A 27,096-nucleotide genomic window follows, 5' to 3' on the forward strand; every position below is an offset into this window, starting at 1 on the left:
AATTCTGTATTTTCCAGAAATATTTTAAAGCCATCCAGAATTTAGTTGCACCATTAAATACGGCAGTGTTTTACAGAGGATAGATCCAACTGGCATAATGTGTGAATCATTAGGAAATGTGTCCCAATTGTTGCAAATCCTGTGGAATTTCTGAGGTAGGTTTTGGGCACTTCAAACTTGCTCCTCTGGGAAACTGCACCAGGCAAGCCACTTTCTCCATGGTCCTGGTCTGGACTGTCCCATGTGAGGGGTCAGAAATGAAATACAGACACAAAGTTGTAATGGTTTCCACATTAGACATTTTATTAAAATAAAAATGGTTTGGATAATGCCTTTCTGTTCCTATACTAAAGAGAATTTACATGCCTATGAAATCAAAACTAGTGATCAGTCTGTATCTCGTCATCCCAACTTAAGAAGCACACTGTCCTTATGTACAAAACGTATCTGAACCTCACACTAAAAACATCAAAAGGTGAAAGGTAAATGTGTCTGCTTTAAACTCAAAAGTGTGCAAGAATTCGTATGTTAATCCAACAAAACAATCCTTGTCTCCATGGGATGATTCCATTCCCCAGACCTGTTTAAGTAACAATATTGAGAAAGCTCTGTGGTTCTTTAAGAGGAGAAGAAATATCTTTCATCTAAAACTTTCTTGAAGATTCTAAAAAGTGTCTTATCCGTGCAGTGGTGATTTTAAGGATGGCAAGTGTCTCTTGGCAATTTAAGTAATGATGGAAAAAAGGTATTTTCCAAGCGATGTTGTTTCTAAGGATGGCAACAGTGTCTCTTCTACACAGAAACCTCTTAAAGATGGTCTTCTGGTGTACTTTCCTGCCAGGAAACCTTTTACAATGTCTTTTCCTCTCACATATCCTAGAAGGATTACCTGGTGTACTCCCCTGCCAGAAACCCCCTGTGGGCTTGGTAGATCACCGGTTATACTCTCCTGCTAGGTATCTTTCCCCCGAAGGCTTACTGCCTGATGCACTTCGTTCACGAGGCCTTCTTGCAGGCTTTCAGTTCTCTTTGTCTTTAAGTATAACACATTTGTACTCCTTCACTGTTTATATTGGCTCCATGTATTACTTGTTCCAGCTCCCCCCCCCCATATTAGCATCTGATATATGGAGACTTGTTCAAGCCTTGTTTGACAACTTCATTGTTAATATTCATTATCTTGTGGCAATGCTTGTTTCAGTCGTCCCCATATTGACATCTCGTATATGAAGATTTGTACAGATCTTGCCTTTCAATTGCTTCATTAAAGTTCACTTGCTTATGACGCCATTAACTCCAGCTCTCCTCATATCGAGATCTCATACATGGAGACTTGTGAAAATTCAGTCGTTCTATTTTTCTTGGTTGACATTCAAAATAGGTTTTCAATTGATTGTACGCCTGTCGGTACACTCCAGGCCTCCCAATACTCCTCGGCAGACTCACTGGTGCTTGCTGGCATCTTCATTCGTAGTGTCTAGCTACGGCGAAGTTCGTGCTGCGGGAAAGTGTTTCCTGCTCTGTAGACCTTCCTGCAGTTCTCCCGTCGGCTTCTCCTCTTGCTGGTGGAATTGTTGCTCCTCAACGTGATTGCATCTCTGACAGTCTCTCCATTGCTGCCGGCTCCTCAGTGGTCTCCTTTTGGCACCTGGCATGCTGTTCCCAGTCTCTCGCCTGTCCGGTAGGAAGCACCTTCCTCCTTCAGTATAGTCTACCCATGTGTGTCTGCCTTCGGTTCTCCCTTCCGCTGCGCCTGCTCTGCATCTCTCTTCTCCTCCTAAGCTACTTCTAATTTGGAAAGGCACACCATTTTGAAATTTCCCGCACAGCTAATTGGTATTGCAACAACTAGTCTGCACATTTAGGTTGGGGTGTTTTATGCTTCACATTAACTGTTTTCTCCTCTTCCTCTTCCCAGTAATATACGTTTTATGGGAGCTGGAGTCCATAGGAGTTTTAGACTTCGTAAAGCTGTATCGCTTTGGATCTTTGTTCAATTTAAGAATGTCAGAAATAGGAGATGTTAAGTGAGCATTATGTACCTTTTGAAGTGTGAATGGTATCCTTCCTAGGGTGTCTGGCAAGAAAAGGTCTTGGGATTTTCCCACGGGAAGGATTGGTATAATGACAACATGCCTTCAGGAATGTAGGAATTATAGGGTCTTAATCACTAAGAGAAGAATACAGCGTCTCTCCTGATGGGGTCACCACATCTATCGACGGCCATCTCCTCCCTCGTAATACCACCCCCAAGTTCAGGGTCCGGTAGCGACTGCTGTCTGACGGCCACATGGGAGGAGATCTTAGGCTGGGGATCAGCGATGACTCCACAGGATTCATCATACCCATTTCACAGCCATGCCCCGCTTGGCTGCAGACAATGCCACCAAAATAACAGCTTCTCTTACCTCCTTTAAGCAGCATTCCCAATACCCCCAGAAATATCTGTTAATCATTTTCAATAGGGCGACCCAGAACATAAGAAATGGCTCAAGATATTTCACCAATAGCACCGGATACCATCACAACCACACCAGATATGGAAGAAGGATCTCTAACTCTTGGCATTGTTGGTCTGGAGCCCGTAATTTCTTAAATAGAAATTCTCTAGGCAAGTACACTCTGGCAAATTGGAAACTGAATCAATCGAAACCTGCTAGAGATGGCAGGCTACCTAGGACCCATATGTGCTTTATGTCAGTTTTATTGAGACTGAGGACCATGGATGCTTTTCCATGTAGCCTGCACTCCAATTAGAGGATGCAGTGTAAAGGCCAGAACTGTATGGTAAAATGCCAAGGGGTCATTGCAATAGATGTTCCTCCAATAGACAGGTCTCCAAGGAGGATCTTTGACGAAGAACATGGTACTGTTTAAATAAGGTTAAAACTTGCAAGTATCGGTACAACTCCCTGTTTGGTAGCTGGAATATATCCCTCAACCCCTCAAAGGGTATTAGCCTGTTTTCCCTTATCACATCATTGATATTGTTGATCCCTAGCCAAATCCAGGATATCGTCCTTCACAGTTTTATAACTACAGGTACCCCAGTTGGCACCCTTTCGGAAACCTTACCAGTCCTCTGCATAGCCTTCAAGAGTTCTTTGTAAATCCAAAGAAGTTACTTGGAAGCAAGTGCTTCCCCCCCACTCCCCAATCACTCGACATAGCATCTGCAAAGGCATTGCATTAATTATACATACTTTAAACTCTAATGTGGGAGGTTTCTGGTCAGGTATGCAACCATTTATTGGCTGTCACCAATTGGGAAGCCCGGTAATATCTACTGATGTCAGGGAGACAGATTCCCAGCTCCCAGAAAGACCTGTACAGTGTCAGTGTCATGATCTCTGCTTCAAAAAGGTCAGGGTTTTCCCAACTCCCTTGGAAGCAGATCCATAACCCAGGTTCCGAGTGCCAACCAGTCCCAATTGGGACCTTTTGGACCCAGTCCTGGCGCCAGTGGCACCAGGCTCATAAATATGCCCAGTCCCAGCGCTGGAAGCGCCGGGCTCATAATGCTTGGGTGGACTTACCTGCAGCAGACCATGCTGCTTACTTGCCTGCCAGTTGAGCCTCTTCTGTTTGGAACTACTTTTCCTGTTGGGTGGGGCAGGAGCCACTCCCTAGGTTCAGAACACTGGAACTCTTCTGGAAAGTAGGAACTCTTTTATTACCTAGGCGTGGCTGTGGAAGGAGACACCTAAGCACTACAGGAGGCTATTGAAACCACACCCGATGGATGAATCTTGCTTTGTGTTATTCTGCATCCTCTGCAGCAGAACGCTCATCGTGTCTTCTGCATCTGATCCTGGGCCTAAGGAAAAAGGCTTGCCTTCCTGAATCCAGTCTTTAACACCTATAAAGACAAGAAAGAACAGGTTAGCATTACGGTCTTCAGTGACAGCTCTTCACTTACCTGGTCCATCGGCTGTCACCAACGCCTCGCGCTGCATTCCGGCATCTGAATGACAAAGGCTTACCTACTCTTCGTGCGCTCCGGAGGTCTTCACACTGCATTCCGGCATCTGAAAGACAAAAGCTTACCAACTCTTCGCACGCTCCGGAGGCCTTCGGCGCTGCATCCCGCATCTGAAAGACAAAACAAGGTGCGTTTAAAGACATTGGGGAACTTTAATACTCACGTGCCATTACTCCTTTCCACATCTAACCCAGTGGGTATTCCGGCACCCTGCAGCCGCTCCGACTGTACCTGCAAAATAAAAAGACAGTTAGAGCGCATCGTGAAGCAGGCAACAAGCGCTTACTTACGTGCTTCCAGGCGCTTCTATTCATCACACGGGCTCCATCTTCAACTCACTTCAGCCCGTCATCCGCCATCGCCGGAACCCTGCAAAACAAGAAACATCATTACTAAAGACTTTAAAGACATTAGAATTACTCGAAACTTACCGTTCGTGCAGTAAACGACGGACAGCAGTCCTCTGAAGTCAAGAGGCCTGCTCCCCTTATCCAGTGAAGAAACTGGTTACAGCACCCTGCCCCGAGGCAGATGGAGAGCACGCCGTTCACTTACCTAAGGTGAGAGCGTTAACCTTTGGGGTTCTGCAGGAGAAGAGAAGGGGAAGAAGAGAGAGACATTCAATAACCCAGTTCCTTAATCCCATATTTTCTATCTGCAGACATCTTACCCTTCGAGTCAGACATACAGTGCACAGAGGTCCAGCCCAAAGAGCCAGCCGTGTGTTACACATCACCTTTGAAGATACGGTATACGCCCAGTCAAGACCGGCGCCTCTACGGGAATCAGGTGAGCGTTACAGAACACAAAGCCTACCACAAAACTCCCGTCCAGGCGCTATGGAAACCTCGGATACCGACCAGCTAGCCCAGTTACTTGGGGAACTAAGGGCAGAAGTGCATGCAGCCCGTCAGGAAACTAACGCTCTAAGAAGGGAACTGATTATTTCCAAGGAGCGAACAGATGATCTCGCTAGACAATTGCTACAGTCACAAGCCGGACAGACCCCGTTACCCGCATCTGGGGGAAATCTTCCTTCTACATCCTCTATGAATCCAGTGCAGATCAACCTACCTGGGAATGTACCTCTGGCTCCGCCCGAACGATTTTCTGGTGACCCAAAGAGGTGTGCAGTATTTATCAATCAGTGCCGGTTGCATTTCTTATGCCGGCCAGCAGCCTTTCCAACTGATCAAGCTAAAGTAGCTTTCGTGCTTTCGTACCTTAGTGGCAATGCGGCAGACTGGTCGATCCCTCTAGTAAATCAAGATGATCCGGTCCTCCATGATTTACAAGCTTTTCAGCTCAGTATGGAAAAACTGTTCGCAAGACATTCACAGGGGCAGGCCTTGGACAATGAGCTTCTTTCGTTGCGACAAGGTAATGAAGACCTTTTGGCTTATATTGAGTCTTTCAACAGACTGATAGTGGAAACTCAATGGCCTGAGGACAAAAGGTCTACGTGGAGAGCTCAAAGATGTGTTAGCCCAAGTAGTGAATCCCCCACAAGATTGTTCGGACTATATAGACTTAGTCGTTCAAATAGATCACAGACTGCAGAACAGGAAGGCCGATCGTTCCAAGTTTGATGCTCAAGTATTTTCCAAACCGCCAACTCCTTCCAAAGGAGTAGACTCCGGGGAACCCATGCAAATAGGGGGTCTGAAAGGTCCTCTAACACAAAAGGAGCGGGAAAGGAGAAAACAGTTGCAATTATGCCTCTATTGCGGAAACTCAGGGCACTTTCTTCGAGACTGTCCGGTGAAACCTGCCAAGAAGGCAGTAGGAGCTGCAGTTACCAAAGTTACAAACTCTGAGCAGGGAAACGACCTCGCCCGACAAGAATGGAGGTCCTCTTGCCGAGCGTGAAAACCAGTTCCGTGACCTCGCATTTCGTGATACCTATGGTCCTCATTAGCCCTGATAATCCGGATCGATTACATGCAATTGAAGCTTACGTCGACAGCGGTGCCATCGGCAATTATGTGGATCATGAAATGGTTTTGAGGATGAATCTAACTCTTTGTCCCAAGGCTGTAAAGGATGTCATTACTACGGTGGATGGTACGGAGATAGCCTCCGGGCCAGTAACGCATACCACTCAAGAAGTGACGCTAGTAAGTCAAGATGGACACCATGAGAAGATCGTGTTCGATGTGATCAAGGCCCCTCAGTTTCAGATTATTCTAGGAATACCTTGGTTAGAGAAACACAATCCTCTGATCGATTGGCGAGCAAGAACGGTCCAGTTTCCAGAATGTGTCTCTACTTGTCACCCTCCACCTGGTGTTGCACTGGCAGCAATTTCTTCAGAGACTCCCCAGTTACCTCCCGAATACCTAGAATACCAAGATGTTTTCCAGAAGGATCAGGCTAACTCTCTACCTCCTCATAGGTCTTATGACTGCCAGATAGACCTGATACCTGGATCTACTCCTCCTTGTAGTAGAATTTATGCCCTCACCGAGCCTGAGAACCTTCACCTTCGACAATACCTGGATCAATACCTGGCAAATGGGTTTATTCGTCCTTCCAAGTCCCCTGCTTCTTCAGCTTTGTTCTTCGTTCCAAAAAAGGAAGGAGACCTTAGAACTTGTATAGATTATCGCTCCCTGAACCAGATCACCGTTAAGAATAGATATCCGTTACCTTTGATCCCTGAACTCCTGGACCGTCAGAAAAGCAAAGCTGGATCTTAGAGGAGCTTACCACTTGGTACGAGTAAAAGAGGGCGATGAATGGAAGACGGCCTTCCGCACCAAGTATGGGCTATTTGAATATCAGGTCATGCCCTTCGGACTTTGCAATGCCCCGGCCGCCTTTCAATATTTTATGAACGATGTCCTCAGAGAGCTCATAGATGTGTGTGTTGTTGTTTACATTGACGACATCCTCGTTTATTCTTCATCGGAATCTGAACATCGGAAACACGTGAAAATGGTCCTCGAAAGATTGCGTCAACACAAACTTTTCGCTAAGTTGGAAAAATGTGTTTTCAACGTGACTGAAGTTGAATTCTTGGGATTCATATTATCACTTGGCGGAGTGCGTATGGATTCAAAGAAGGTCGATGCAGTTCTCAAATGGCCATCACCATCCTCCGTAAAAGGTGTGCAAAGCATGTTAGGCTTCGCTAACTTTTACCGCAGGTTTATCCCCGAATTCTCTCGAATAGTCCAGCCCATCACTGCCTTGTTAAAGAAAAACAAACGTTTTGAATGGTCTACCGAGGCGGAACAAGCTTTCCAGGATTTGAAGACTAAATTTATCTCTGCACCAATCTTAAAACACCCTCGCCCCGAACTCCCCTACATCGTGGAAACTGATGCTTCAAGCCTTGCCATGGGGGCAGTTCTATCACAAAAGGACCCGGTAACCAATCAGTTGCATCCCGTGGCATTTTGGTCCCGCAAATTCTCACCTCCTGAAATCAATTACACGATTACTGACAAGGAACTTCTGGCTATCAAGTCTGCCTTTAAGGCTTGGCAGCATTATCTGCTGGGGGCCCGACACACCGTTACTGTGATTACGGATCACCGAAACCTGCAATATTTGAAAACCGCAAAAGCCCAATCCTCTAGACAACTCCGTTGGGCATTATTCTTTGCCGAGTTTGACTTCATAATTACCTATCGACCTGGTACAAAAAACGGTAAAGCTGATGCCCTTTCTCGGATGGGAGTGGAAGAACACTTGATCAACCCTAAATCTGTACCAATCATTCCCGAACAAAGAATTCTGGGTGTAATCGCCACACAATCCATAGAGGAAGTTAAGGATAAAGCCAGGCAACTTGTAACTCCAGCAGACATACAGAATTGGCATCTGCAGGGAAAGGACTTTGCAGTAAAAGACAACTTATTGTATTTCCAAGAACGATTATACCTACCCAGCACAGATTTACAGAAAAAAGTAATCTCTTGTTATCACGATTCATTAATAGAAGGACATCCCGGTATAGCCAAGACCTCAGAAAAGATCAAGCGCTACTTCTGGTGGCCGTAAAAAGATATCAGAGACTTTATAATGTCCTGTGGAGTATGCGCCCAAAACAAGAGTCGAAAGGAAAGACCAGCAGGCCTCTTACGCCCTATTGACATCCCACCTCGCCCTTGGCATACGCTTTCTATGGACTTCATCACCGATCTACCTCCATGCTCCGGATACAATACGATTCTAGTAATCGTGGACTTATTCTCCAAGATGGTGCATTTCATTCCGCTCAAAGGCTTGCCAACAGCAGCAACTCTGGCCCGAGAATTTCTCGAAAACATCGTCCGACTGCACGGTTTTCCTTCGGTTCTAATTTCAGATCGAGGTAGTCAATTTATTTCTCATTTTTGGCGAAGTTGCTGTCGGTCGGCTCAAATTGATGTGAGACTATCGACCAGTCACCACCCTCAGACCGACGGACAAACCGAGAGGACCAATCAAACTCTGGAACAGTATTTACGCTGCATGCTGCAACAAACTGAAAAAACTTGGAAAGACATCCTTTGGATAGCCGAATATGCCTACAATAACTCTGTCCATTCGGGAACTGGGAAAACCCCGTTTTTTCTTTTGTACGGCAGTCACCCTCGAACCTCGGAGTTGGATCCCCTCCAAGATCTTGAAACACCAGCAGTAGACTACCTGCATTCTACAATCACCCAAGCCTTTAAGGAAGCTGTTTCTCACCTTCAAAGGGCTAAAGAACAATACAAGAAAGGAGCAGATCAACATCGGAAGGAAGCACCTCAATATCAAGTAGGGGATCAAGTCTGGTTATCCACCAAATATCTACCTCTAAAAGGGCCACGCACATTCAACCCAAGATACCTTGGTCCCTATTCCATCACTACCATAGTAAACCCAGTAGCGGTCAAGTTGGACTTGCCCCCGCACATGAAGATACATCCGGTCTTCCACGTCTCTCTATTAAAACCCGTGCAACCTCAAACCCGACTAACTACATCTCCAAAACCTATCCTAGTTGATGGAGAACTCGAGTTTGAAGTCAAAAGCATTCTGGACTCCAAGATCTCCAAATCTAAACTATTTTACCTAATTGACTGGAAAGGCTACGGCCCCCAAGAGAGATCCTGGGAACCTGCTGAATATGTCCACGATCCTCGCCTAATCAAAAGATTTCACCGAACATTTCCTGACAAGCCAAAACCCCCGGAGAAGCCCGGTTTGGGAGGGGCCTTGAGGGGGGGGTACTGTCATGATCTCTGCTTCCAAAAGGTCAGGGTTTTCCCAACTCCCTTGGAAGCAGATCCATAACCCAGGTTCCGAGTGCCAACCAGTCCCAATTGGGACCTTTTGGACCCAGTCCTGGCGCCAGTGGCACCAGGCTCATAAATATGCCCAGTCCCAGCGCTGGAAGCGCTGGGCTCATAATGCTTGGGTGGACTTACCTGCAGCAGACCATGCTGCTTACTTGCCTGCCAGTTGAGCCTCTGATCCTCTTCTGTTTGGAACTACTTTTCCTGTTGGGTGGGGCAGGAGCCACTCCCTAGGTTCAGAACACTGGAACTCTTCTGGAAAGCAGGAACTCTTTTCTTACCTAGGCGTGGCTGTGGAAGGAGACACCTAAGCACTACAGGAGGCTATTTAAACCACACCCGATGGATGAATCTTGCTTTGTGTTATTCTGCATCCTCTGCAGCAGAACGCTCATCGTGTCTTCTGCATCTGATCCTGGGCCTAAGGAAAAAGGCTTGCCATCCTGAATCCAGTCTTCAGCAACACCTATAAAGACAAGAAAGAACAGGTTAGCATTACGGTCTTCAGTGACAGCTCTTCACTTACCTGGTCCATCGGCTGTCACCAACGCCTCGCGCTGCATTCTGGCATCTGAAAGACAAAGGCTTACCTACTCTTCGTGCGCTCCGGAGGTCTTCACACTGCATTCCGGCATCTGAAAGACAAAAGCTTACCAACTCTTCGCACGCTCCGGAGGCCTTCGGCGCTGCATCCCGCATCTGAAAGACAAAACAAGGTGCGTTTAAAGACATTGGGGAACTTTAATACTCCCGTGCCATTACTCCTTTCCACATCTAACCCAGTGGGTATTCCGGCACCCTGCAGCCGCTCCGACTGTACCTGCAAAATAAAAAGACAGTTAGAGCGCATCGTGAAGCAGGCAACAAGCGCTTACTTACGTGCTTCCAGGCGCTTCTATTCATCACACGGGCTCCATCTTCAACTCACTTCAGCCCGTCATATGCCATCGCCGGAACCCTGCAAAACAAGAAACATCATTACTAAAGACATTAGAATTACTCGAAACTTACCGTTCGTGCAGTAAACGACGGACAGCAGTCCTCTGAAGTCAAGAGGCCTGCTCCCCTTATCCAGTGAAGAAACTGGTTACAGCACCCTGCCCCGAGGCAGATGGAGAGCACAGCGTTCACTTACCTAAGGTGAGAGCGTTAACCTTTGGGGTTCTGCAGGAGAAGAGAAGGGGAAGAAGAGAGAGACATTCAATAACCCAGTTCCTTAATCCCATATTTTCTATCTGCAGACATCTTACCCTTCGAGTCAGACATACAGTGCACAGAGGTCCAGCCCAAAGAGCCAGCCGTGTGTTACACATCACCTTTGAAGATACGGTATACGCCCAGTCAAGACCGGCGCCTCTACGGGAATCAGGTGAGCGTTACAGTCAGCAGAACAATATGGGGCAATCCATCTTGCTATGGAAGAGCTGTAATTGTTGCTTTGATTCTGTTGCATTTGTGGCTGGGTATCTTGTAGGATGTAGCAAGGTCTTAAACATGGATTCTGTTTGCAATAGATTAATGAGCAACATAGCCCAGTGGTTCTAGGACCTTTTTTTATATAAAAGGTTCTGTTGTGTGCACAAACATCTTCCCCAAGTATTTCAAGGAGTCCTTAAGAGCAATTAGATTTACAATTTTCCAATATGGCATTGCCCTCTCCCTTAACCGGTAATAGATTTCCTGACTTAGTGCACTATGTGGGCCAAATGTCTTAAAGTCATCTGCATAGAGCGCCACAGTCTCCCCAGCCAGCAGGTCAACAAACGTATCCATGTGGATAATTTCTCAACCATATTGCCAGTGGTTCATTGACCAATGTCCACAACAAGAGGGACAGTTTTGGAATGGGAGTGGGTTAGGTAACACAATTAAAAGGGCACATTTTGTCACAAATCGCAGGAATATTTCCCTTCTCCCGAAGGGGGAGCCCCCTCTCCTATGTGACTAGGAACGTAAGCCCGCTCCCCAACACCCTCCCTATGGGTCAAGATAAGTGGGACCTCACTTGAGAAGACTCCCCCTTTGGGGACAAGGACTTGCATTCCTGTGAGGAACTCCCTATGAAACTTCTCAACAATACCTTTTTAAACATCCCCTATGGAAATATGTATGAAGAAGAAACCAATATCTGCTACTGTCACCCAGAAACTAAATATTTATTTAACGGAAAAATCCCATTCAACTGGGACGAGGAGGATGACATACGGAAGAGGAGAGGAACCATACAAATGAGGAAGACCCAAACGTACACCAGGGAAGTACCCAGGCTAGGTCACCTACGAGGAGGGTGGAGTCTGGCGAAGCGAAAAGCCAGTGAGTGTAATACTCACCTGGCTCCCACGGAGGCACTGGTCTGGTCTGGGTTGCTGTGGCCTCTTCAAGCGTGATGCGCAGAATTCGGACCACCGATTGAACAGGACCCCCAAATCTTGCTTGTCTGGCCCGTAGGAATATCCTTCTGCAGATGAGAAAGGGGATTAACTGTCTGCTGAATAGTGTGCTTGCTCTCCCCCTTTCCCCCTTCGTTCTTCTCGACTTCCTCCAAAACCCCCGGTTTAAGCTCACCTTATGGTTTGGAAGGATGAACTCTCCATCCTGCTTCTGGTGCAGGGGCGCGCGTTCGTCCAGTTACTTCACTGGTTTTCAGAATGGCGCTGGCAAATCCACTTGACTTTTCTGAGCGATACGCCGTAAATATGAAGATGCAAAAGTTCAAGTGTGAGCCTCCTTTTATGTTGTCTTTTTCTGTCCTTTATTTCAGGTGCGGAACAAAGGCGATGCGTTGAGGGGTTAAATTGCAGGTGGTAAAATCAGGTGAGTTAGTGATGAGGGCGACCCCTCTAAATGTCTTTATAATTCCCCAGTAATGTCTTTTGTCCTTTCCCCATAGGGGCCGGGGTGCGGTACCTGCCAAAGATGCGGCGCCGACCCGAGATGTGGAATGGTTCACCAAGAAAAGCCGGTAAGTAATATGGCTGAAAATTCAGCTTTCCTCTTGTGTTCCCTTGCTCACCTTTTGTCTCTTCTTCTCTCCCCTAGGTGCAGAGATGTGGCGACCGGTGCTGAGAGCCGCGATGGAGCCGGGCGGCGTCTCGGGAACAGGTGAGTGAAGCGCGGCGCTGCAGCGAGCAACGCGGTGCTTTTCAATGGAAGTCTTCCTTCAGGAATGCTGGCGTGAAGATTCCGGATGCAGGTAAGAAGGTTGAATAAGTTCTTGGTTTTCACCTTTCTCTTCTCTTATTCCCTTACAGGTGTTCCAGGTTCGAGGCAGGCGTGGCTGGAGTCCAGGTGCAGGAGCAGACACGGTGAGTGTTCAGCTGCTGGGATGCAGAACAACGCGAAGCATGTGTGGCTGTCCGGGCGTGGATTAAATAGCCTTGGAAGAAGTTCCAGGTGAGTATTCTTCCACAGCCCCACCCAAGCAACAAAATAGTTCCTTCAGAAAAATAGTCCCTCCTAAGCCTCATTTGGCTTGGTTCTTCATGCAGCATGGTCTGCATCAGGTGAGTGTGCAGCATGGTCTGCTTCAGGTAAGTGCACCAAACACTTCCCCTTATGAGCCTGGCGCCTATGGCGCCAGGACTGATGTCCAACATGAGCCTGGCGCCAACGGCACCAGGACAGAGTCCAAAGAGCCCCTATAAAGGGCCGCTGGGCTTTTACCCGGGGGCGTGATGCCTGCTCCCGGGGGTGCTGGCCCTGGCCCCCCGGGGGTAGGCATCATGACAGGGAGTTACAAAACTGGTCAACTGCCTGATACAGAGAGAGCGTCCTGTGACCAGTAACATATGTGAAGCAGAATTAGATGTGCATCTTCTTACTTGGAGGAAAGCGAAAGAAGCAAAGTCGGATGCAGATCGTCCTGGAATCCTGAGAGATGGAGAGAGAGAGAGACCGAAAAAGAGAAAGTGGTCGCGTGTCCATGGGAGACTTGTGGGAGACTTGTGGTAGACTGGGGTGCAATAAACCATGCCAAAAACAAACCACCCGGAGACACAGAACCTACCCGGATTAAAAATACCATGTGACAATCCTAGACATTGGCATGAGAGAAGAGACATAGCGGGTAGTTGAGGAAAGGTGCTGTCAAAGGAAATGACACACCCCAAAAGCGGGAGACCTGGGAGGGGAGCAGAGAATCATTATGGGACTAATCACACTCCTTAAAGTAAACTGACTGCGTTATTTAAACCCAGAGCAGTGAATGGGAATCGTTATGGGACCAATCCTACTCGTCCCATTCCAAGAAAAAGTAATGTGGTACTTAAACCCAAAGGAGCAAATGAGAATCGTTATGGGACCAATCATACTTGTCCCCGTCAAAGTATAGATATTGTGATTTATAAACCTTGGATAACTTTCCCACAGGAAGAGAGAAGAACCACTATCTGTACAGAGACACAAGAGGAGAATAATAAAACCATAAAAAGTAACCAGCAAGGAGAAAGGAAACCAAAGGAAAGTGTTGAATGAACTAGAGACTATCTGAAAATCAGTTAATGAAATTGAACTTTGCAAGAAGCAAAAACCCCAGGAGAAGGGAGCCATTCTCCTGACTTTAGTTGTTAGTGGTAGGGTCAGTAAGACTTAGTTTGGAAGGAGGACCGATTCTGTTAAGACCTTCATTAATGACTACCTTAGTTTTGTTAGCTAGGGCCCCTGTATAACATATGGAAAGAAAGGCCGTTTTCCTTTTCTTTAATAAACATCATACTGAAATGGCTTATCCGAATCTGTGTCCACCTTCTAACACGCCACATCTTGCAATTCTTGAAACGAAATACAAACCAGAAATTCAGTTGTGTACAGCAAAACAGCGCGAAAGAACTGATACAAACACTAGCCATACATAGTCCCACTGTTATGGAATCTAACCATATCTTTTTCCTATTCACCCTGAAATATGGCAAGTAGATGGAATCAAAATCCTTCTGAGTATATAACCATCACGTCCATCTGATCAGTGATCAGAGTAGCTCTATCTAAGGGTTTATATAGGCATAAAGCCCCCATTGGTCCAGGCGTACCAGAATTCAAAATAATCTTGGAGATGAGTGTAGCAAGTAACTGGGCGTGGATTTTCGCTTGCCCGTTCGGTGTAATGGCCTACAAACAAGTTAGTTTGGGCTTTGTCTTCCCTGGGATAACCACAACAATAGTGGCATGCTTCAGGTTTGGTGCCAATTTCACAACTTCACGTCTAGTCAAACATATTTTATATCAGAGTATTAATGTTTTTGCCTAGTTCTATTGGGACTACATTGTAGAGGAGCAGATGGACATGTTATCCCTAGCTCCCGCCCCTCACCTCCGTCGTACTGGAACAGTAGGAGAAGAGCCCTATGTGGGACACCAGGTATCATCCCAATACTGCATAGAGTATATGAGACACGTTATGCACTCAGACAACCGTATCGAATGTACCCTCGCACTGAGAGGGTGGAAGGATGTGTGCACACACCATTGGACATCATAGACCTATAAGTGAAATCTGACAAGAGCAGAGTGACGTTGTAGAGGAGGGATCCTGAGACTCACTGAAACTATATGCAAATACTCAAAGAATAAAGATGTAACTGAAGTAACAAGAGAAACATGTAACTGAATATGAAGAAATCATATATGCAAAGAAGATAAAGTAACCTGCTGATAGATATACGCAGAAATGCAAGGTAGATAAGGCACATAGAAGCTTGCTGCAGAGGAAAGCATAACATGGCTAGAGCGGCTATGATGAAAATATGGATGTCAGACTCATATTAAAAACATTCAATCTATCTCGCAGACAGACCAGGGCTGCGTAGTCGGGAGACGCTGGAAAAACAGCTTTGTGTGAGGAATAAAGAGGAGTCGATTGACTTGGGATCGAGGATGCTATTTCAAAGAATAATTGCAAGGCACAAGTGGAGTCAAAAGGAGAAGCCATTTATGTAAGACATATATTTCTCTTGCAGAAAGCCTATGTAAGATGTAGTGGGCAAGTCTCCAGACAGAGGCTGAGAAGTGTAATGCTACCGAGCTCAATTGAATCAAATAGCAGTGAATAGAAGGTCGAGATGGACAAATTTGTGGTCTCCTAACATGTGATTCAGAAACTGAAAACAAGGAGTTTTCATTAAGCCCATACAAAGATAATAATGTGCCTTCACGCCCTTCAATGTCCCAGAACAGAGAGCAGGCTTTGAGGTCAACTACAAAGGAGAAGCCTTGGTTTGAGGCCTGACTGATGAGACGATGGACTAATTGGGAAAGTGGGGAGTAGTCTGACGTTGCTTGCAGTACCCAAGTTTTGTTTTGCTTGCAAGCCAAAAGTCCAAGGTTGGGAAAGCATGCAAACCAATCAGAGTCTATGTAGCAACATGTCCTACAATGTTGCAGAGACCGCTGCCATTTCTTCTAGTATAATCAGTATTATGTGTATTTCAGAGTTCGTTTGAGGCGTGCCCACCAGGTAAGGGCAGCCAATGAAGTTATTAACACGTATGTATACTATAGGTACATATGTTCCCCTAACATTCCCTCCCTTTAATAGGTTTTAGTTTGCGATGTAGGAGGATGTCATAAATGACGCACACATGATATAAAACCTTTGTATGATCACATTTGTGTGTGAATTACTGCCTGATATTCGCCATTTTGCCCTACCTTATTTTATGCTGATAATAAAGTAGTACTTTGCCATATTCTTTGAGTCTGTCCGGTTATTTGGGTCTGAGATCATTATTGGCAATTCCATCTAACACCTTAGACGCTTAAAGGTGCTAGAGCACAACATTAGGGCTTCCATGTTTGTAAATCTGAGATTCCCTCCCCAACTGCTTCCATTGATATCTGCATGCAGTTCCAGGTTCACTAAGAAAACCTCAAAACCAAGCCCCAGTGAGTACAAGCCCTGTCACCTTAGCTGTGGTGTCCCCCAGGGTTCTGCTATGTCCCCCATTCTTTTCATCATTTATATCTTTCTGTTGTTGCGACTTATTCGCTCCTTGGCATCAGATGCTATTCGTACGCTGACGATACCCAGTTGCTGATCCGACTCGATCTGGAGCAGTCTGAGGTGTCAGCGTGCCTGCAGAAGTACCTGACAGCCGTGGGTGAGTGATGGGACACAACTGGTTGAAACTGAATGGGGACAAAACTGAGGTATTGGTGGTGGGCACCTCTCCTGTTAGCACACTTTGGATTGTTTCTTTCTGGCCTTCGATTAAGGTAAAACATCTTGGGGTAATTATGTCGGCCAATTTGTCTATGGCTGCCCAGGTATCTGCGGTATGTCGGATGTGGCATTTTCAATTGAAGATCTTAAGAAAGGTGCTCCATCTAATTCCAACAATGCTATGCCCCCCAGTGGTGGCTGCTATGATTCTGAGTAGGCTGGTCTATTGCAACTCTTTACTTGGCGCAGCCCAAAGGGTTGGTAGGCTGATAATAACGTCTCCAGAATCTGGCAGCCAGGGTGGCAACGGTACTCCCTATGGGTCCCATATAACCCCGGTACTTTGTTCCCTTCACTGGCTCCCAGTGGCCCAGCACATCCAGTTTAAAGCTCTTTGCATTGTTCATCGTGCTTTACAAGATCAGGGAGCAGAGTACTTGTGCGCCAAGTTTGAACGCTATGTTCCGAATCCCCCCCCTGCGGTCAGCGGTGTCAGGCATGCTGCGTGTGCCCTCTTTTCGCCTCAATAGGGTCGTGGGAGAGCCTTTTCGATTGCAGCTGCACAATTGTGGAATACTCTTCCACTTTCTATGAAATTGTTGTCAAACCATCTTGCCTTTTGGAAAGCATTAAAAACTCACCTGTTCTGAGCTGTTGATAATCTTGGCTAAGTTGTACTGTTCAGTGGGTGACCATTCTTTCTCTCCAGCGCCACAATGCCTATGGGCGACCGTGCACTCTACAAATGTCCTTAACATAACTAACATAACAATAGTATAATCATTTCTGGTATTACCGGGCAAAAACCTTTGTAGTTGCCAACTGCTCAATGACTGCAAAACTGTCTTTTAGACCAATACTTTGTACTTGCCTGGATCTCTCTTCCCTTCTTTCCAACCAGGCAAACTTTAGTCCTGGCTGGTCTCCTGACTCAGAGACGATGGCCCTCTTTTCCCAGTATGTTTTTACTTGAATCCATAAAACTGATAAGATGTTGTGGACCTATTCCAAATCGCATTGTGGAAGGCTGCAACCTGAAGGCCACACTCCTATGTTTCTGGTGTGTGCGCTACGTTCCTCCCTCGCTCTTCTCTTTGGCCTCTCTCGTACTGTGCCCACCCTGCTGTCCAATTTACCTGCACATCACTTCATCTCCCCAACCAGGGTGAAGCACGTTGGCCCTCACACAACCCTCTTTTGTTAGTCAGGCTTTACCCAGGCAGCCACTGGACTTTGAACAGTTAATATTCCTTGCTCCTGTCTTCCCAATGGGTTGAGAGGTTGTTAACCAGAATGTAGCCCTCCAATTTCTAAGATTATCCTCAATTTCTCTAGTCGCCAGAGTCTTTCTACAGACTTTAGTTAAGATTATCCTGCTGCTCATCTTTTTTGTATGACTCCTATAGGACCTTACCATCAGCCACTGAGGCATTATTCATTTCAAAATATTATGTGGTTCTCTAAGGCATCCATCATATCCTTGGACCCCAAATGGTACACGTTAAGTTTCCATGCACCGCTGGCCTGGGGTGGCCTATGCCTAATTTGCATCAGCAAAGGGAAGTGGTCAGTTTCCTCTCAGATGCAATTCTCTCTCCGGAATCTTATAGTTTCCTCTCTGCGGAACAAGGAAGTAGTTGAGTCTCAATAGGGAATGGTGTGCCCCTGAATAGAAAGAGAAACAATTTTGAGATGGATGGATACATCTCCAACTGTCCACCAATCATATTGCCTGCATAAAATCATTCGCCTTTGCCTGACTCCTCAACATACCCTACGCCCTTTCTATCGATCAATATGATTGTCCATCACATTGTTGAAGTTCCTGCCAATTATCCACCAATCAACTGCAGTTTACAGTAAAACCTGAACGTCTTGCAGCACTTACCTAGTCGCTAGTGTTTGCCATGAACACTCACAATCCCATGTATTTCTCTGATCCGTTCCCCTACGATCAGTACATACCTGCCCCTCAGTTCCCTTTCAACTTTAGTGACTTTCAAGGCAAAGTATTTCTTCAGCATAATCAGAGTACCACTGAAGCCCTTGGAAAAGCCTGCATGATACGTTCTCTTATAACGTACCCTGCTCAAGAACCTTCATTAATTTCACATAAGGTGTATTTCCTGACTAGATGACTGCAACACCCTCTTCGCAGGCTCCTCCACAGGCAGTATAAAAATAAGTTATCCAAAACCATGTCCTAGGAGCAGCATTGTAAAACCAAGGATGGACAACACCTACAGCGTGGACCCGGGGAGCAATAGAGAACCAAGTAAAAAGAGAGTGGGTCACATGTAAAAAATGACTATGAAGTCAAAAGGTTGGTTCAACTTCAATTATATGGACCAAGGAGGGGGATAGGCCAGGTCAAGGAAGATATACAAATAACATATTTTATTGATCACATATCAAAAACATATTTAGTGACACATAATTCATAGTAAAAGTACATATAAATTCACAGATCAAATTTAATACAGAGAAATAAAGTGCATGTCTCAAAAGATTCTTGATGACTGTAGTTCTCATTCCGATATATAGATTGTGGTAATGAAACTATTTTATTCCTTTTATATTTATCCAACTAACCCCCACTGCAGTTAGGGGTAAGAACAGCGTGATGTTTGTTTTTTTTAAAATTATTTATTTAGAAGATTTTACACAAAGATTAACAAGCAAGTCAATCAATACAATTAATACAAAACAGTGAAGTACACGCAGAATATTATAAACGCATAACCAGCAAAGAACTAGTATATACTCAGAAAGTCATCCCAAATCATTCCATGCAATCTTAACTTCCCTTGTCTCTTATAAATTACCCTTTCCATAGATGCAAGACCAGACATCCCCTCAATCCAATCCTCAACAGCTGGTGCAATCCGTGTTTTCCAGCCCCTCAAAACCAACTTCTTGCCCAAACTAGCACCACGCAGCAGAAACTTTTTCCGCGAAATGTAGAGATCCTCCAGCAACTCGCCACCTCCCAAAATCATCGTCGTGAAATCCAATTCAACATCCAGGTTCAAAACACGCAAACGGACACAACAAACATCGTGCCAAAATCCCCGTACACGCACACATTCCCATAGTAGATGTTCCAAACTTTCCATTCCATTTCCACAACACCAGCATTCATCCGAATCCACCATCCCCCTCTTGAACACACGTTCCGGACTCCAAAACACTCTATTGAGGATCTTTATTTGTCTCGATCGTTCCTCCAAATTAATAGCAGAAAGTTTAACATTTGCACACATCGCCAAACACATCTCGGGCAAAATGTCACGCCCCAATCTCCTTCCCCATTCCTCTCTCAAGTCAGAATTCTCCTTATATGCAGACACAATACAATTGTATATCTTGCTAGCAATCGAACAACCACCTGGCTCCCTTTCCTTAAGAAAGAGATTCACCATTGCACTCCCTTGCTCCGCTACATCACATATGTACCTTTTCAGTTTTCTGAAATCCTCAGTTCGGAAATTGTGAATGTTGAATTTCGCTCGCAACTCTCGCTCCCCAATCCACTCACCATCCACAAAGACATCATCAATCCAGAAAACTCCACCCAGACACCAGTCTGGCCAGAATAAAGACTTACCTCCAACAGAAATCAACGGATTCAACCAAATGGATGTATGAGTGGTTTTCAAAGCAACCGATCCTAGCAATTCATGTATGTCTCCACGTTTCTCTCAAAAATACTGTCAAAGGCGACTTTCTACACAATTTGTTTGTTGCCGTGAGAATCGCCCTAAGTGGGAGCGGGCCTAACAAACTCGCCTCAGCAATTACCCATTTATCAGGTGGATCTACCAAAAAGGCTACAATGAAATGACTGGAAAAAGCTAAATGATATGCTTTGAAGTTCGGTACTCCTAGCCCCCCCCTTTTCCACATGTAACTGACGTTTCCATAATTGGAGCCGTGGCGGCTTATTATCCCATAGAAAGGACTGCAACAAACCATCAATTTTCTTCCAATAGAGTTGACCAATTTTCACCGGAAGCATACCCAGAATGTAATTAATTTTCGGAGCTGCATTCATTTTTACAGCGTTCACCTTGCCCCAGAGAGACAATTGAAGCAAAGACCATCTCCTAATGCTCATTTTCAAATCACTACATACTTCACTCATGTTCACCACAACCATCTCATCCACCAGCGGGGTCAGCCATATACCCAAATATTTTAGTTTCCTTTCACACCACTGAAACCCAAGTCCAGTAATCAAATTCTTATCACAGTATCCTGAAATCGGCAACACCTCGGATTTAGACCAATTGACCTTAAATCCTGCCACCGCATGAAATCTAAAACATCCAATAAGGCCGGAAGGGACACTGTCAAATTCCGCAATAATAATAGCAGATCATCTGCATAAAACCACAATTTTTGATCGGCACCATGAAAGGTCAGGCCCTGTATTCCCAGATCGCACCTCAAGGCAATCGCCAATGGTTCCATGGCCAAAACAAATATCAGAGAGGACAAAGGGCATCCCTGTCTTGTACCCCTCTGCAGTACAAAAGAGTCTGATAATTGTCCATTAGTTCTGACAGTGGCCGTCGGACAAGCATACAGCAGGGCAACCCATGAAATAAATTCCTCTGCCAAATTCATAGCACGCAATACTGAAAAAAGATAATTCCAATCAACGCGATCAAACGCTTTCTCTGCGTCTAAAGAAAACACGGCCACATCATCTTCCAAATCCTGTGCATGTGTCATCAACAGCAACAAGTTCCTGATATTACTAGATGTTCTCCGGCCGTGAACGAAACCTGATTGATCAGTGTGCACCAGTTTCACAAGTAAAGTCTGTAAACGCACGGCCAATAATTTCACCAATATCTTGTTATCCGTATTAATTAAACTGATCAGATGATAGTTGGAAGTCAAGCTGCCATCCTTATCCTTCTTAAGAAAAACCGATATAGTGGCATGACTGGTAGAAGCAGGAAGACGACCACCCACCCTGGACTCCAAGTACACATCCCGCAACAGTTCCACCGCTGAATCGGGCAAGATTTTATAAAATTCAGCAGGCAGACCGTCAGGACCAGGAGACTTGCTAGAGTTTAGTTTCCCAATAGGAGACCTCAGTTTATCCAGTCACATCTTCACCCAACATAGCTTTCTCCAAATCATTCTCTCTAGGAATCTAGAGTGAAACCATCCAGAAATGACTCATCCAAACCACTGACACCCAACTCATTCTGATACAGCTTCATTTAATATTCCTTAAACGTCTCATTAATCAGTTTTGGATCAAAAGTCACCAGACCATTCTCTCTTTTAATAGATGTGATAGACCCCTCTAATTGCTGTTGTCTTAATCTGTAGGCAAGCCAGCGGTCGCATTTCTCACCATTTAAGCCTGAACAGATCCTTCTTAGATCTCACTCTCAAAGTCTCATTTAACTCTCTCTGCATTTTCCGAAGTGTTCTCCTCTTTTCCAGGTTAGCAGAGTCAATGAACAAATCAGTTGAGAACAGCTTAATACGTTGTTCAAAGTCCAAACTTTTCCTCTCCAACCTTTTCCTCCTGCTACTGGACAAACCCAGGATCAGACCCCGCATTGTACATTTAAATGCCTCCCAGACTGTCCCAACTCTAATCCCATCTGTCCTATTTTCCACCACAAAATGTTCTGCCTCGGATCAGATTTTTTCCACAATCGTCTCATCCTGAAGAATTGAGGTGTTCATTCGCCAACAAGATGATCTGCAAGTATCAAACTTCAGACCCACATTCAGAAACACAGGTGCATGATCCGTAACAGCAATACAACCAATCTCACAACTTTCCAGGTTCGAGGTTGCTGAGCCAGCCGTGAGAAACATATCTATACGAGAGTGTGAACCATGAGAACCAGAATAAAAGGTATATTCTCTAAAATCAGAATGATGTAATCTCCAACAATCTTCCAAGGCAAATTCAGATATAAGTGAGCGGAAAGAACAATATGTCGGGTCCCTTCTCTGATTAGCACAGGGTCCACTACGATCCTTGGCATTATCCATAACCAAATTTAAAATCTCCCCCGAAGATAACATTCCGGGAACTCAAATCCTGCAACATCTGAGCAACTTTTCCAAAGAACGAACCATCATCCACTGAGGGAGCATAAACATTGCAAAGAATAGTTTGAACCCCCTGAACATCCACCAAAAGTGCAATGACCCTACCCTCATCATCTGAGCGTGAACTTAAGACTTTAATTGGGGTGTTTTTCCGCACCAAGATAGCAACCCCTCTACTCCTAGAAGAGTAACACGAAACAAAAAATTCCCCAATCCACCGTTTACGCAACATATTAACTTCATCTAACAACAAATGAGTCTCTTGAAGGAAATAAACATCACTGTGCATATCATTCAAAATGTTAAAAATCGTTTGCCGTTTCATCGGATTGTTAAGACCATTTACATTCCAAGAGGAAACGGACAACAGGTCTCCCCTCCCAGACGGCATTGCAGAGACAATAAAAAGACAAAAAAAAAACTAGATCAAAAATTCTGCTCCTAAAAGAATCAAAAACCTAACCCCGCTCCCAACAACAGAAGTATGAATCCAACGTCATCAAGAACTAACAAACCCCAGACCAACACCCGGTACCCCTCCCAATCACATATTAGAATCCAAACAATTCATTCCCAACCAGAAACACCAAATTATGTAGGACCTATGTATTACCATAAGCCAAGCAACAAAGACACTTGGCAACATAAACTAACCTATATCACGTCCATATTTTCCCTAATCCCACCCAGTAGTGATGCAAACAGGTCCAAATGAACAATTACATATCAAATTACATCTCAACCATACTCCTTAAAAGCCAGCAACACTAATCATATCTAAAGTGACATGAACAAACCACAAGATCCATTTTAGATTATACAATACACTATCAGTACAACTGCCCTTCTACACAAGGAGTTGCAGGAGAAAAAAAAAAATCATCGCGCCACTCCCTCAACAGATGTTATCGGCAGAAAGGGCAGCCAATAATAAGAAAAACAAACAAATGAAAAACCGTAACAGTTGAACAAATTGCCATTGCAGTATAAAACAAATAATACTCAGCCCCATGGTGTAACAGTCCCAGTCTTGGTGGGATCCTTCTCCAGCACGTTATATGTAGCATATTATTCACAAGAACGCAATGATAGCAGACATGAAGCCAAGTCAGAGCCATTATGTGAGTTGAAGGATTAAAAACCAAACCCCTCCATCTGATGTTGTTAAATGCAACCCCCACAAAGGCGAGATTGGCATACACATCCAAACAATAAAAGGAAGATCATGCAAATGAAAAACAGTAAAAGTTGAACAAAAAACATTTAAAGCCATGAGGTTGGTGTTGCAGCATAACATGAATTATAGCTAACGTGGAAAAACAGACTGCACGATAACAACTCCATGATGGGATTCTTCTCCAGCAAGTCACATGTGACAGGGTCTCCCTCGGTAATGCAGCGACAGGAGTCTAAGACAGGACCATTTACACGGGCAACAGAAATGTAAATATATCATAAGCAGTCAAAACCGCATGAATATAGGATTGTGAAGCATATTCCGGCCCTCACCTTTGCGGGGGCGGAGCCAGCAACGGGGTCCAATCCATCCCTCACATCGCAGCCATTATACAGAAGCAGCAAAAGAGCTGAACAAACAAACATCATAAAGCAGGCTGCACCATCTCTGTCACTTTACCGTCATAGTTGTTCATATCAGGCTCCATGTGAAGGACAACACCAACAAGACCCACCCCCAGACGTCCCCGCTGCTGTCACAAAGCGGAGTGTAAAGAGTGGGGGCATGGCCTGCCAACAGACCTGCAAGGGCCGAAGCCTGCCGATGAAAGGATGCAGTCTCGCCTCGAGAGGCTGAAATCATACGGGAGGATTTATAGCCGGCCATAATCCGCTTCCCCTACCACGGTCATCACTGCACCATCCAGACGGTCAATCCGCTGCAACTCCTAGATCACTTTCACGGACAAGGACACGTGACCCAGCACGTAATACGGCCCTCGTACACAGGTGAGGTCCTTTTCTCCATGAATTCGCCACACTATGCATTCCACAAGGATAAAGCAGCATTCCAACCTCAGAATGAAAACAAAACAAAAACGTTTAACTGCAATTTGCTCGCAGCGCCATTTTCTGTGCAACAATTCAATGTAAAAATGTCAAAAACAGGCGATTCCTAAGTAAATTTATATTTATTCCATATATTGATGTCAGTCTGCAATCGTAGTACATGCCTCTTTAAGTGCTTCAAGCCATAAAAAGGCCTCTTTCGGATCAGATGTAACCTTTTCCCCTTCTGGTAGCACAAGAGTCATGGAGTTATATTTATTCAATAAGGTCTTCACCTTCAGGGTTTTAGCCAAATCTTTCACACCCTTGAAGTTCTTCCTAGCAGCCATGATCTCCTTGGGGTAATCTGGATACACAAATAAAGGTTTCCCTTTGTAGGAGGCAGGACCCTTCGCCCTAGCTGCAAGTAATACACTCTCCTTCTTCCTTGCCAAAACAAAGACCACCATGCTGTGTCTGGGTTTAGAGCCGGGTTGCTTACCTATCCGGTAGACATGATCAACATCTTCCTCTTTTATGGAAACCAAACCAAAGCAGTCTCTAAAAATACCAGTAATCACTGTGATCAGATTTTCATTTCCAGGATCCTCTTCAACTCCAATCAATCTGATATTCCTTTCCCGCAGCGTGATGTGAATATACTGTTGTTCAAAAAAGAGGGACTGAACCTTAAGTGAGTCCCTGTGTAAGTGCAAATTGTCTTATTGTATTAATACATACAATGCCACAATATCAAATCAATACATTCATGAGACATTCAATTAATTATGGATGGATATTACCAGCAAACATTAAAAGTGCAACAAAATTAAAGTGCTTGGGGCGGAATTCCAAACCATTTCCAGCCTAATAGTCTAACATATTCAATTCGTTATCAATGAATATTGTAAGAAAAGTTTACAATGCAACAGATATTGGAATGCTGCATGCAATACTTCAAACCATTTTCAAACCTAATAGCCTAAGAGCAGCATTGAACATCCCAAAAAAGAGCACATCTCAGCAGCCAGACAGAATGCCCACTGGCTGCCTGTCCAAGACTGCATCCGGTTCAAAACTCCGTCCATCAATCGTAAGTGCTTAGCAAACACTGCCCCGAAATATCTCTCCGACAAATTTGCCAAACCTCGTTCCAACAGACCTACCCGGACCACTACCTTGCACCTCCTCACCACTTTCAAATTCAAACAAGCAAATACAGGGGGCCATAGCTTCCCAGTCGTGACTGCCAAACAGTAGAATACCCTCCACCTGTCCCTTAGATCAGATCCCTCCCTCTAAAGACTTAAATCTTGGCTCTTCAAGCAAGACTTAAAGATCGCACTGCCCTGCATTCTGCCTAGCTTTGACACATTTGCTAACGCTGCCACTATTGTATTCTCTACTTCATGTATGTACTGCAACGAGTGCCCAGATGCCCTCGGGTTCGGCATGCTCTACAAATGCTAAATAAATAAACTGAATTTCAGGTTTATATATATTGGTTCAAGAATTGAAAGACCACTCCGCCTTTAATCGTGTTACCTAGTCCTTTAACATTCCATGTACGGCAGGCAGAACTACACCCAATTATTTTGCTGCCCAACCTGCCATTGTATACAGCAGCAATTGTACATCCCTCAGTAGAAACTGTCATAGAACAAATAAACTATGAATCCCAGAACAGGCCTAAACTCCATCACTCTACACTTCTTTAAACATTGAGCATCTGTCTCTGGAGCATTGAAAAAGGAATGGAAAACCCGAAAAGCCACCACTCTGTGTACTTAGTCCAGGGAACACACACATTGTATGTCATGCCCGGAGAATATATCACTCCTCTCAAAAAAAAAAAAAAAAAACATAATGTCAAAGTACAAGGTCTTGGTCTGTTTCTGTCAGGCTTGTTGTTGCTGCTCAGTTCTATCCTCTGCCGACTACGCCTCCCACCCACTGGAGACACATTTGGTGTGTCAAAGTTCGAGGGGGGTGGAGGCAATTCGACCCTCCACTTGTCCTCTGGTGGGAGAGTTGTGATGTCTGCCTCCGTCAAGATGGTACAAAGCATCTCGAGTGTTTGGGGGGAAAAAGGGCTCTGCCACCTATCTTGATCTTATATTTAGCAGCGTGAAACACTGGATGCTTTTATGTTAAGTGACCGCAGCCTTTTTTTGCATCCTTTAAAAGACGGCCCCATCTTCTGTAGTATTCTTCAGTAATCCGGAAGAACCTCTACACATGTGTGGCTGTATATTTTGCCTTTCTTCTTGGCTCCCTGTAGGTTTGTTCACCAATACCCAATGTTGAGCAACTTCGCCACCACTACTCTGGCTGGTGTACCTTGAGGAGGATGCTTTGCATTTCTGCTTGTGGGTCCTACTACATTTTGGAACAAGTCCTTCGGATACATTTCCTTGTGAAACCCCTTCACCCATTATGTAAGGCCAATTATACACGTACTGCTCCGCTTCCTGTGCCCTGTCTTGCAACTGTTTGGTTTTCTTAGATGGGTCTGAAAGCTTTTCCTTCATGTTCCTAATAATGTCCTCCACCTTAATCTTTTCTGCCTAGAGATGACAATATCTTTA

At 45.0% G+C, this 27,096-nt stretch overlaps 1 protein-coding gene across 2 annotated transcripts in view; it reads left to right on the forward strand.

The window, feature by feature from the left end:
• Positions 1-27,096, forward strand: part of TBC1D14 (TBC1 domain family member 14) — a 1,472,366-nt gene that overhangs the window by 174,977 nt on the left and 1,270,293 nt on the right. The window lies entirely within an intron of this gene.

Source organism: Ambystoma mexicanum, chromosome 6q (assembly GCF_040938575.1).
Source record: "Ambystoma mexicanum isolate Mex_15411 chromosome 6q, UKY_AmexF1_1, whole genome shotgun sequence".
Lineage (NCBI taxonomy): Eukaryota > Metazoa > Chordata > Amphibia > Caudata > Ambystomatidae > Ambystoma > Ambystoma mexicanum.